Here is a 12588-nt window from a genome sequence, read left to right as displayed (position 1 = left end):
TAGCTTCTTAAATTTTAGGTGAAAACAAGTTTTTATCTGTGTGTAAAATCTCTGTGAGATTTTAAAAACAGTGCCATTTTTCTTTGACAGTTTAACAGGGCTGGGCATGTAACCTCCCGACGGAAGGCCCTGGAAGTAATAATCATCTGTATTTTGCTTTCCATAGAAATGTTTCCCCTGGTATTTATGCTTGTTTCTTAAATGTTTCAGGAAATCTACCTTTCTTTCTTTACTAGTCTCTAAATTTTAAATTGCCACATAGAATTATACACGTCTGTGTGGTACCAGATGATGCTTCGGCACAGGTAGGTGCACACTGAGTTCCTTTTCTAGTGGATTAAGTTGAAAATTTAGCCCATTAGGCTTGAAGTTTTCTTTCCTAGGATCTGTTTAAGGGCTATAGATTTTTTTTTTTAAAGTCATCAAATAAGATGATATATAAGTCTATTTTTAATCTTTTAAATTTGTGTATTCATAATTGGTTTTACCCACAAATATTTAGAAGTATTTATTAGAAATGTGTACTTTTCTCAATATGTCTCTCATTTTGTTAATGAATTAGACATTAACTATGTTAGTCTACAAATTTTTCTTTTGAGACATAATCCTGGCTGGCCTGGAACTTGCTATGTAGACTGACCTTAAAGTCACAGAGACCTACCCGCCTCTGCCTCCCTAAAGCTGGGATTAAAGGCGTGTACTACCACTCTCGGCTGCAAACTTGATTTTTTTGAAGTATTTCTTTTATTTTTTTTAATATTTGTTTATATTTTGTGTGCATACACGTTTCGCCTGTTTGTTTGTATGTATGTGCTGGTGCCCGGGGAAGGCTGGGATCTTCCCAGACTGAAGTTATGAGCAGTCATGAGTTGCCGTGGAGGTGCTGGGAACCGAACCCGGGTCCTCTGCAAGAGCAGCAAATGCTTTTAAGGCCTGCACCATCTCTCCAGCCCTCAATTTTAATTTTTTTTTTAACTCATTCTTTGAAGTTTGCTTAGCTTTTATGGTTTACCCCAGGAAGCCTTTATGCAGATGTTTTCAGGTGCTTATGAAGGGTGTGCATTCTTTAAATTTTGAGGTTGACATTTAATACTCAAACTTCAAGTTGCTATCTTCAGTCTTCAATATTACAATCAATATGGCCCGAGTGACTTAACAGCGATAGTGGAACCAGTATAACACATTCCTTCTCTGCTTCCTACATTATATAGGCCCAGTGCCTGCAGGTTCAGGGGTCTCAAGTGCGCTGAGACTGTTGGGTCATGTCTCTCCCCAGGAAAGCCCCTTTCTGGGGTCTGTTTTGTCTCTGCAAAGCATATAATCTTTCCAGGTTAATCCTGTTCCCCACTTCCGAGTTTGTTTTGTCCCCAGACATGCTGGGCAGGGGCGTAGCAGGCACTGGTAGCTTAAGGCCCTTCCCTGGTGACTTCCCACCGTGACTTCCACCTGCCCGCCTCCCTTTGTCCCACTCTGTGTTATTGCCGCCTCCAAATTCTTTTTTGTTGTAGATTCAGGATTCTGCTGTTTTGTTTTTTGCTTTTTCACCTGTTCTGTTTTACCCCCTCACTAGCTTGGTGTTCTGTGTTATATTGATGGTCTTTTCATTCATGCCATTTTTATTATCAACTTTAAAAATCTGAAATTATCCTCAGGCCAACTTTCAAAGAAAAACAAGACCAAATCCCTTAGATATTAACCCTAGTTACTATCTATTCCACTCCTCACAATGTACATGAACTATCCTCCTGTAATTTTAAATTTGTATTTAGTCATTCCACAACTCTGACATTACCCACGAAGCATTTGGATTTTCCTTTATACCAACAACTTGTCAACTGTGCCTTCTGTTTCATAGCTTTCTAATTGGGTTTGCTTACTTTTCTAAATGAGATGTTTTAGATGTTTCCGAAGCAACAAATGGCAGGAAGATTTCATTTTGTGCCTCTCTGTTTCACTCCAGCTCTTGAAATATTCATCTCCCCCACCCCACCCCACCCCCACACACACTGACTTTGAAAGTTACCCTCATTAGCTGGTCTCTCTGAACCAGCAGCATGGTTTTGAAATGTCTCCTTGGAAAACTAATCAGAAATCTAATATTTACTACATACAGCTTTGAGGTTTTGTTTGTTTTTTTAACTGAGAAGACCACTCTGTAGTCTCTGGGGCATTTGTAGGTTACTGGCAGAATCGCTGCACTATGAAAGACCAAAATAACCCAAACTTTCCATATGCACATGGGTGGTGGCTGTCCTATCAGGACAGAGTGTCTGCAAACCTAAGGACTGGCGCTCCTGTTACATATGGAGCTTTGTTTGAAACTTTCTTACAAGTATGTGTATGTCAGTGTATCCAGGTCGTGTCCAGGGCTCTAGATCACGTCCACCCACACCGCCTCCCGCCTCGTCTCCCCAGGATCCCTCCATCGCTTCTCTGATTCCTTCCTTCCTTTCATAATTTAACATGTGTTTTTGAAAATCATCGAGTCCAACTAGCGCCATCCATGTGTGCATGGGTGTGGGCTCCTCCTAGAGAAAGTGGCTCTCCCTCAGCAGCCATCCCTGTCGGTAGCTCCTCCCCTAGGGGCGGGGCCTCTGAAGCTCCTCCCACCTCGCACAGGCCTTCGGAACTGGCTTGATCTTGTGCTGGTAACCAGTGCTTCCTGGTGTTCAAGTGTGCTGCAGCCATGTTGTGACCTGACACTGCCGCGCGATCTGTTCTTACATCCTTTCCGCCCTCTCTTCCATGTATCCTTGTACAGTCTTGCTGCTACTCCACCAGCGGATCCATCTTCCCTGACAAGCTCTACTGTAGCAAGTGAGGGTCCAGCACTGAATTTAGGGCACTGATGTCTTCATCACTGCCGGCCTCGCCCATTCAGCTCTGTGAAAGCTGGGACTTTCCCGGGCAGTTCCAGATTGATTCCCTGTGAGCTGTGGAGTTTCCGCATCAGGCTGTCGCTGCAGAGCTGTGGCGGGTAGCTAGGAGCAGCGACAGGGGCCTGTGCTGCTTTGGGTGCCTCTGAAACCTGTCAGTAACTCTCCGGGAGGAAATGCCTGCCTAGCACTGACATTTCATTCAGCAACTCATGTCCTTCTGGGTGCAGCAATTACTAATGTAGGGTACTTCCTGGAAAAGATTATATTTTAAATCAAATTATCCACTAGTGGGGTTTCAGATGGCTTCTAAGAAAATGAGAATATTGAGAACTAAAAGTTTAAGCAAGAATGGGGATGGGGGAGGGTGTGGGGGACAGGTTAACTTTTGTTTAGTATTTTGTTCATGTTACCACTTTTTTTTTCAACAAACATATACCATATTACTTTTTCTTGATGGCAAACAGGCAGAGCTCCCATTCTTTTAAATTTTATTTTCTGTCTGTCGTCTTGGGAAGCCACGGACATCCATGTTCGTGGGGCTCCGTGTGTTTTCTGTAATTTCAAGTCAGGTACCCCATGGTGAGCAGAGCTCTGTTGACATACTGTTCCAGGTCAGGCAGCCCCTGCCCCAGTCCTGTCAGTGTAGTGTAGCGACAGCCTACAATTGGATTAACTTTTAGAATAGTGTGTAGTTACCTTATGCTATTAACATTCCATTCTGCCTGCTATGATTATTACAGACTTAGCCATTAGCTGCCTTTCCGTCCTAGAAAAACAAGAAATAAATACTTAGGCACATTTCTCTTCTCTCTCTCTCTCTCTCTCTCTCTCTCTCTCTCTCTCTCTCTCTCTCTGTTTTTTTGAGACAGGGTTTCTCTGTATAGCCCTGGCTGTCCTGGAACTCACTCTGTAGACCAGGCTGGCCTTGAACTCAGAAATCCACCTGCCTCTGCCTCCCAAGTGCTAGGATTGAAGGTGTGTGCCACCACCGCCCTGCCAGTTTCTTGCCACAGACCAATTAAAGTTCTGACCACTTCTACATCAGAGACATTGTTGGCTTCCAAGTTGGAAACCCTCAGGATGGGTTGGGAGGGGGGCGACAAAGGACTGTGTGGTACTTTGCCCCTTGAAAATGATCGTATTCCTCATAGTCCCATAGAGAAATGACATTCTTACCGCAGGCACTGGAGTTTAGAAGATTTTAGCATTTCTGTAATTGACTGGGGATATCCTCAGACTTCGAGGCTAAGCAAACTTCAGTGCATTCATATACTTTAGGCTTTTATTTTCTTTAACCTGCTTATAGTCTCTCTTCTCTTTCATTCTAGTTTACTCTATGTATTTCAAATCTAAATTTTAGGCGAACAAAGTGTGGTCTCACGGCCTTTTCACGCATAGGTGAAGGCTTTCTACTCTAGGCGTTTCGTTTTTAAACAGCAAGCTTTGTGGCAGCTTAGTTCTTAGATTTGACATTCCCTAATTTTATATTAAAGCAGTGCATCTTAAAAATAGCTTCAGTGAGTGTATAAAATGTATATTTAGAGTAATAAAAATGATGTTATAAAAATTATGAAATATTACATAAATAAAGTCATTAGGTAGCCTGGGTTCTACATCTAGAAATATGTTGTAGAAGGTGGGAGCCATTCTAATAGGACATGGTGTTGGCGCCATCTGCTGTCCTGTAGGCATCATTTCTTCTTGCTGTACATCTGGGTTTTTTCTGAAGCCTTGTCCCTAAGCTGGGGCATTGCTGTGGGGATTTTCACATAGGCTCTGCTCTGTGGAATCTGGGTGTTCTGCTGCTCTAACAACAGTGTCTGTTCCAGATTAGCCAGAGTTTGAAGTCTGGCTTCAGAGTTGTCAGAGGAACATTCTTGATAGCTTTCTAACTAACAGATCATGCTACCTTTTCACATAGCATTCTTGGTTTAAGACACACTAATCAGTCATTGTGACAAAGACTGCTGGATTAAAACGGGCTGAGCGAGGTTATTTTTAAGTTTCTTGAGTTAATTTGCTGTCCTTTCCTACTTCTCATTAACCATTTCTGGGTCCTTCCATATACTTTGGTTTAGAGAAATAATCTCAAATTCTCAGGCTAACCAAACCTCAGTACATTAATGTATGATTTATGTAAAGTTTTGTTAGCCTGTTCTAGCCTTTTTAAACCTCAAGGTTTGCTACATTTTGTTTCTTGTGTTTCTTAACATGTTTTGTAATTTTACCCTATATGAAAACATTATGAGTGTGTTTCTGTGTTGTTTGTTAACTGGGTATACAGGTTGCCCAGTATTGAGTGCACAGGGATTATGGGGGAAGCTGTATCTAAAATTTTAGTTGCTATTTTATTGTTTGGGAATTTAATTTCTTTTTTATTTTATGTGCGTACACTGTTGCTGTTCTCAGATATACCAGAGGAGGGCATCGGATCTCATTACAGATGGTTGTGGCTACTATGTGGTCTTTGGGACTTGAACTCAGGACCTTTGGAAGAGCAGTCAGTGCTCTTAATCACTGAGCCATCTCTCCAGCCCAGCAGAATTTAATTTCTTAATATAAAGGATATATAAAAATATTTTCATACATTAAGTAAGAGAATAAGTTGGACCCCTGCGTTTCTTGATTTTATTTACTATCATGGTGTGTGGAGTTATTAGGTTGTGGGAGTCTGTTCTTCCTCTCCATCATGGCTTCCAGGTAATGTTCAGATCTTCAGGCTTGTGTGGCTGTGTGTCTTGACCCACTGAGTCAGCTCCCCCTGCCAAGTAGAGACTGTGGCTTTCCCAAATGTTCCGTTTGTGGTCTTGAGACTTAAGTGCCTTCATTTCTCTGGGCCTTGGTTTTTCAATGGGAAATAAAAAAGGAAACCAGCAATAATAATTGCTGTAGTTTATTGTCATTATTAATATTGTATCCATTCTCACATTACCTGTTTATTATGATCATTATGAAGTATAAATAAAATGTATCGAAAGTATTTAGCTGAATGTCTGGCACTTCACATTTTTGTGGTTTTAGATAGGGTCTCAGGACTGGCCACAAACTTGCTACATGATAGAGGGAAGCCTTGAACTCCTGTTCCTCCTACCTCCATCTCCCAAGTCCTGGGATTGTAGGCTTGTGCTACGGTACACAGCCTGTGTGGTGTTTCTCTAGGCACACCATAGATGTTAGCTGCTATAACTTACTGTCATCATTTATGTTTGTATTAGTTCTTTCATGCCAAACTGAACTCAACATCTCAGTAAATCTATCCTAATCACAGTCGCTGATCCCTCTCTTACAGTGAGACCTAGAATGCTTGTCCTAAAGTGTGCACCTTAAGATTATAAACATGCAGAATGTTTGCCGTCTGGTTTTTCACATCCTTTCAAAGACGGTTTGACAGAGTAGAGAATCCTGGCTGAACATCTGTCTGGGCTCTGTCTAATAGTGAACTGCAGGTCTCTGAAGCCTGACTTTGTGAGCCGTTTTAAGGAGAAAATCTACCAACAGTAGAAACAGTCTGTCTTTTAATTGCATTCTTTAAATGTTCTAACATGTTTCTGTGATTTTGTTTTTATTCGTTGGTTATATTAGCATGAGATTTTAAGCCTCATTTTATGTTTGAGGGATGACCAGAGTTTGATACAGGTATAAAGAAGTTTCACATGGACACGGGGTGTGCATGAGATACAGGGTTTAAACAGCACAGGGTTGTTCCTTTTTCAGTTTGGATAGCTCTAGTAGCACACATATGTGATCACTAAGTAACTAGTACCAGAGTGTCTAGAGAGGGTCCAGGAAAGCTTGCTTCTTACACTGTGTGCCCCACTCCCACAGTTAGCACATTTTTGATAGTGTAGCCCATTGGGCCTTCTAGGAGGATATAAACAATATAAACCTACTCATAGATTATTAGACACACATTTTTCGCAGGCCTCATAGACTGAGGGTGTGAATGTTTCCAGTCTCCATTGTGAGAGGAAGAGCCAGGGAGTGGGAGAGTAAAAGATGGGCCCCAGGGTGGTCCCTGGGCAGAGTAGATGCCTTTGGCTGTTTGGATGGATGGACAGAAAAGCAAACAAAGGAGCAGATCACAGCCATACTGAATAGCTGAGCTTGTATGTGGAGTTATAAGCAGGTAATTCCCTCGTGCTCTCTGGGGCTTTACTTACTAAGAATGTATCACCTCTTGCCTGCCTTCGTCTCTTGTGCTGTGTCTGGGTCATTTCTCCTCCAGTAAGTAACCCCTCACCCATATTCCTGTTAATAACCCCAGTAAGACTCATTGGCTCGCCAACTTTGATTTTAATGGTCTCCATACTTTTGTCTGTCACAGGCTCCTTATCGGGTGAGTAGGGGTGTGTATGTGTGTGTATGTTTGTGTCTGTGTGTGTGTCTGTATGTTTATATGTATGTATCTATGTGTCTGTGTGTGTTTATGTGTGTGTCTTTGTATGTGTGTCTCTGTGTCTGTGTGTCTCTGTATGTATATCTCTGTTTTTGTGTGTATGTGTCTATGCATGTGTTTCTGTGTATGTGTATGTGTGTGCATGTATCTGTGTGTTTGTGTGGTGTGTATCTCAGTGTTTGTGTGTCTTTGTGTGTGCGTCTGTGTGTGGGTGTCCGTGTGTGTGTGTGTGTGTGTGTGTGTGTATCTGTTTCTATGTCTGTGTTTATGTATCTGTGTGTGTGTCTGTGTGTCTGTGTATGTCTATGTGTTTGTGTGTCTTTGTGTGTGTGTCTCTGTGTATGTCTGTGTTTGTATGTCTGTGTGCCTGTGTGTGTCTGTGTTTGTATGTCTATGTATTTGTGTGCCTGTGTGTGTCTGTCTGTCTGTGTGTATGTCCATTGCTTCTTCAGTCATCTGGCCTCCTTCATATTCCTTTGACAGCCTTTCCTGGACTCTTCCTTCCCAAGGTCTCCTCCTGTGATGTCCGTACTTTCCCTGCTTCTGTCTGTCCCTGGGCATCTAAATCTTTTCCTTATATGAAGAACTGGCATGTGCTAAAAATGCCAGGAAAAAAAAAACAGCTTTGAAGCCTGGCTCAAAAATTATTCCTTTGTGCTTTTGAACTTTACGATCCTAGTCTGTGACGTAAACACCGTATGTGTTAGGTACTTTGGTGATGTTTGAAACAAGGTCAGTTGTGTTCATATGTCACGTGTCTTCTTTTCTTTAGAAAGCATTTGAAGTGGAAGTGCAAAGTGAAACAGTCTCACACTCGTTCCCTGTGGAGCATTTGTAAAGTATGGGGGATGTCGGGAAGAGGAAGGACTCATGACATGATTCGACGGGAGGGTCCGTTTTACTGGGAGTGGCATTTGGGGCTATAGGGGCTTCTGGCAGGGAGACTCGGCTAGCCCGTCCCTGAAAGGCTCCCTTCAGCCACACACCTCAGTTGTGATTCCAACATGAGCTGAACAGCTGACTAGAAAAAGTCAGCAAGGCACGGCACGGGTTGCAAGCACAGTTATGTTTGCTGTCCAGAAGTGCACAGAAGCCATTAGTATACATGAGGGACTGTCTAGTATTTTAAGAATAAAACAATAGATTTTTACATTTTGCAGCGATATTTTTATCCTCCACCTAGGGAAAATACATAGAATGATCTTAACTTTTTAACGTTGATCAGCCAATGACGATTAATTTCTTAGTAAGATACATTTAGGAAAATGTAAAAATGTTGATTTTTATGCTAGCCTTAATTATTAACTATTAAATGATTATATTTTCTCATTGGCTGTGTTTTTAAAATGAAGGATTATCTCCGAGTAGGCGTCTTTTTTTTCATGTGTGTGTTTTCTTTAGTGGGTCTCACTGTAGCCTAGGCGGCCTAGAACTTATGGTCCCCCCATCCCAATCTCCCAAGTGTTTGGTTCTATAGGTATGCAGTACCACCAAAAGCATTTATTCATAATAATCGATGTGTCAGGTCATGAAGTTATGGATACTCTTGTAATAAGTAGCAAGGAGATAGCACAGAGCTTGTTACACAGACACTAGAACCTGAGTTGAGCTTCCCAGCACCCACGTGAAGGGGGGGCAGATGAGTGGGGCAGAGCTCAGCTGGGGGAACGGGAGGGTGGAGATGACCAGATCCAAAACAGGGAGCCCCAGGCTCAGTGACCCTGTCTCAAAAAATAAGGCGGAGAGTGGTGGGAAAACAGGTAGTGGCGATGTCTGTCCTCCCCACGACACACACAGGGAGCACACCGCATACACATATGCCCCCCCACATACTGTGCTCACACACACTTATACTGTGCACACACATACCACAAACACACACACCAAACACACAATTAAAATATAAAAGTAAAAAACTAGGGCACACCATCATTCCTTTGGCGTATTGCTAATTTTTAGGTAATCAACAAAAGAAAGTCAACTTTAGTAGTTACCTAGGTATACTATATTTTATACTTTGTCGACACAGAACTAACACTTCTATTTCCTGACACGATTCTGATGCTTTTGTCCTTGGGTTCTTGGAAAGAAGTTGCACCCGTGGCTTCACAGTTTGCATATAGCTTCTCTAGGTGCTGAAGTGGGAAGCTGGGTAGACCTTGATGCCTTGTTTCCAGTTACACCAGTGATCACATTGTGGTTGAGTTTTGAAAACTCTAAATCTGTTGTGCCCTCAAGTTTTATTAGAATATTAATTTCCAGTGGCTGTATGATCTGTGTTCTGGTGGCAGTTGTCATCATCTGCTAATTCGGGACACTGGGTCCTTTTCCCTCCTCTCTCCTTCTCTCCTCCATTCTTTCCTCTTCTGCCTCCCTTCCGTCCTCCCCTCCCTCCTCCCCTCAACTTCTCCTTTACGTCTTCCTGTCAGCTCTTTCCTCCTTTCCGTCTCCATTCTTCCCTCCTTTTCCCTCCTTCCTTCTTTACCCCCTTCTCACCTCCCCTCTCTCCTCCTTCCTCCCCTTCTCCCTCCTCTGTCCTCCTTCCTCCATCCTCCATCCTCCCTCCCTTCCTTCCCTCCTATCCTCCTCCCTCTTCACTTCTTCCTTCCTTCCCATCTTCCTTCCCTCCTCATCTTTTCTCCTCCCTCCTTCCCTGTTATATTTTTTTCATCCCCAAATCCTTTTGTTGTTTACTGCTAGTTTTCCTCTCACCATACAATCACGTTTCAAAGCCTGCGGAAACTCCCACTGAATCTCTCCAAGGTCTTGGGTTGGGTAGATATGGTTCACAGAGGTCATAATGGTTGTTAACTTCAGAAAGCCCCGTGCCAATCTCCTGTGCCCCTTTACCCTGTGAAATGGGCCAAATGCCTCTAACCATGAATCCCAGCATTTTGTGCTCTTTCTGTAATAGTGTGCCATCATACACAAATTAGGTCACTTCCCCTTTAAGTAGAAACTGCCTCGAGGGTCAGATGGAACTTGAGAACTTCCATCTGAAGCACTTGTTGGTCCCCCCAGGAGTGTCAGTTGGACCTGGTGGGGGGAGCGGGGGCAGAGGCAGGCTTGGAGGACGGCCACCACTGTGTCTACACATGAAACCTGTACTGTGATCTAGAGATCAGAGCGCTGTGAGTACCAGCTGTGGCTCTAATAAGGGATGAACTGTCTCCCCCCCCCCACACACACACACACACTAATTTTTCCCTGGAAAGGCAGTTGGCTTCTGCCCTCTTGGAGGTTGGCATTAAGTCCTGTTCAGCCATTTTGTTTTCTTTTTCTTAGGAAATCTTGAGAGCTAACTGGAAAAATACTTGGAGCACTGGGTGGCGATGGTGACAAGAGGAGTCTTTTGCTTCAGTTGACAGATAAATTCTATGAGATTCTTTCTAAAGCCTAGCTTGATGGTACTAGTGAGCCCAACAGCTTGGAGGCAGGGGCGGAAGGATAGGGAGTGGTGGACAGCTTTTTCTACAGAGTTCCCAACCAGCAAGCGCCCTGCAGTGAGACCCTCCCTCCTTCCTTCCCCTCCTTCCATCCCTTTTTTTTTTAAATTTTGTTTTGTTTTGTTTTGTTAAAGACAGGGTCTCTTACCGGCTAGCTCCCCCTGCTATGTAAACCAGCTTGGCCTCAGATTAACAGAGACCCACCTGCCTCTAAATCCCTAGCACTTTGACTAAAAGGCGTGTGCCACCACACCCAGAATGAGACCCTAGCTTTAAAAAATATATATAAAATAAGGGGGGAAACTGAGTAAGATAACACGATTAGCTCTTAACTTTGATACCAGAGCCGAAACCATTTTGAATCATTAATACTATAAATGATTTAGCATTTGTTTTTTCTTTTATTAACATTTTTTGAGAATTTCATGCACAAGTACTGTATTTACATAAGAGGCTTATACTGAGCCTGGTTTTTTTTTTTTTTTTTTTGGTCAGAAAATATTAGCTTAACATCCATATTTAGAAAATGATATTAGCCATTCTTGCTAGGAATGTTTAGGAATAGATGCTTCAGTATGCTTGTAAAGTTATTTGGGAATGTTCAAGCTTTCTGTGATGCTGTTTAGAGGCAGCTGACTTTATTAGTAACTTAAGGATTATGTAGATTAAGCTTCTGTGTCTGTGGCTTCTTTGGATTCATCCAATCTCCCCTCAAAAATGTCACTGAAGGAAGCAGGCCCAGACTCTTTCCTTGTCACTGTCCCCTAAATAGTTCACAGCTATTCATGTATCATTTTCAATGTGTTTCATGTTCATATAATCTACAATTGGTTAAAGTGTACGGAAGGTTATGCACAGAGCATGTATCTAAAGGGCTAGAGTACTCTGATTTTTGGTATCTGCTAGAGAGTGGCGTATCCTTGAACCAGTCCCCCGAAGATGGCAAAGGCTGGTAATAAACAGTGTACTGTGCTAGTCACTTACATGGGTTTAATGTCAGTAGGCATACATACGTAACTCTATACTTCTAAATAAGTTTAAAAACACTCCAAAGTAGTTTATCTTAATCCTTCAGATTAAGAACTCCTCAGGATAGGCCTGGTAGCTGCCATCTCAGCTGTCAGGAAGTTGAAGCAGGAGGCTCAGGAAAGATCAGCTGTATATGGATTTCAAGCCTGAACTATATGAGGCATTGTCTTAAAAACAACAGCCACAGAATAGCATCAGTTTGAGTAAAAGATTATTCATATTATCGATCAAAATCGATATTCATATTAAATTGAATATCGATACCTATTACATTATGTCTGGAGTTGCCAATGCCAGAATTGCTGCTTGGTGCTGTGGAGACAGATGAAAAGGCTGTTTTGTTAAATATCATTAATTTACATTTTAGTTGTCACTTTTAATATACAGCTAGGATTTTAGACTTACAAAAAACTAGTCAGTTTTTACCGTTTACTTACTGGGCAGGGGGAGGAGCATAGCTCACATATGGAAGTCAGAGGGTAACTTAGGGAATGAAGGAAGGCTCTCTTCCCACCATGTTGGTTTGGGGACTTGGACTCAGGTTATAAGGGCTGGTGGCGAGTGCCCTTACCCACTGAGCCCTCTCTCTGTGATACTAAAATGACACTACTAGAGCTTATGATTCACAAATATCTCCATTCTAACTAGCCTTTGTGCTTCCCTGTTTTATAATATGACACCTCTGACAATTGATATTGAAAATTAATATTGTACTAGTCATTTTACAAGTGTTTTCTCATCTGAGCCATTCATAACTCATGAGGCAGAGAAGACAAATATTTTTATCTTTATTTTGAAGTGAAGAAATAGAAGTCAAGAAACTTGCTTACGGGGGCTA

The 12588-nt window shown here is 42.3% G+C and overlaps 1 protein-coding gene across 2 annotated transcripts in view; it reads left to right on the top strand.

Moving 5' to 3' along the window:
* The window catches only part of Tsc22d1 (TSC22 domain family member 1), a 99895-nt gene that overhangs the window by 61637 nt on the left and 25670 nt on the right, over positions 1-12588 (top strand). The window contains exon 1 of one of the 2 annotated variants that reach the window (XM_052190915.1): positions 10287-10406. The exons of the other annotated variant lie outside the window; for it this stretch is intronic. The gene's annotated coding sequence lies outside the window, so the exon portion shown is untranslated. Of the gene's footprint in view, positions 1-10286; positions 10407-12588 lie in introns of those variants that run through there. 2 annotated transcript variants of the gene reach the window in all.

Source organism: Apodemus sylvaticus, chromosome 8 (assembly GCF_947179515.1).
Source record: "Apodemus sylvaticus chromosome 8, mApoSyl1.1, whole genome shotgun sequence".
Lineage (NCBI taxonomy): Eukaryota > Metazoa > Chordata > Mammalia > Rodentia > Muridae > Apodemus > Apodemus sylvaticus.
This window is presented reverse-complemented; position numbering and strand designations above follow the sequence as displayed.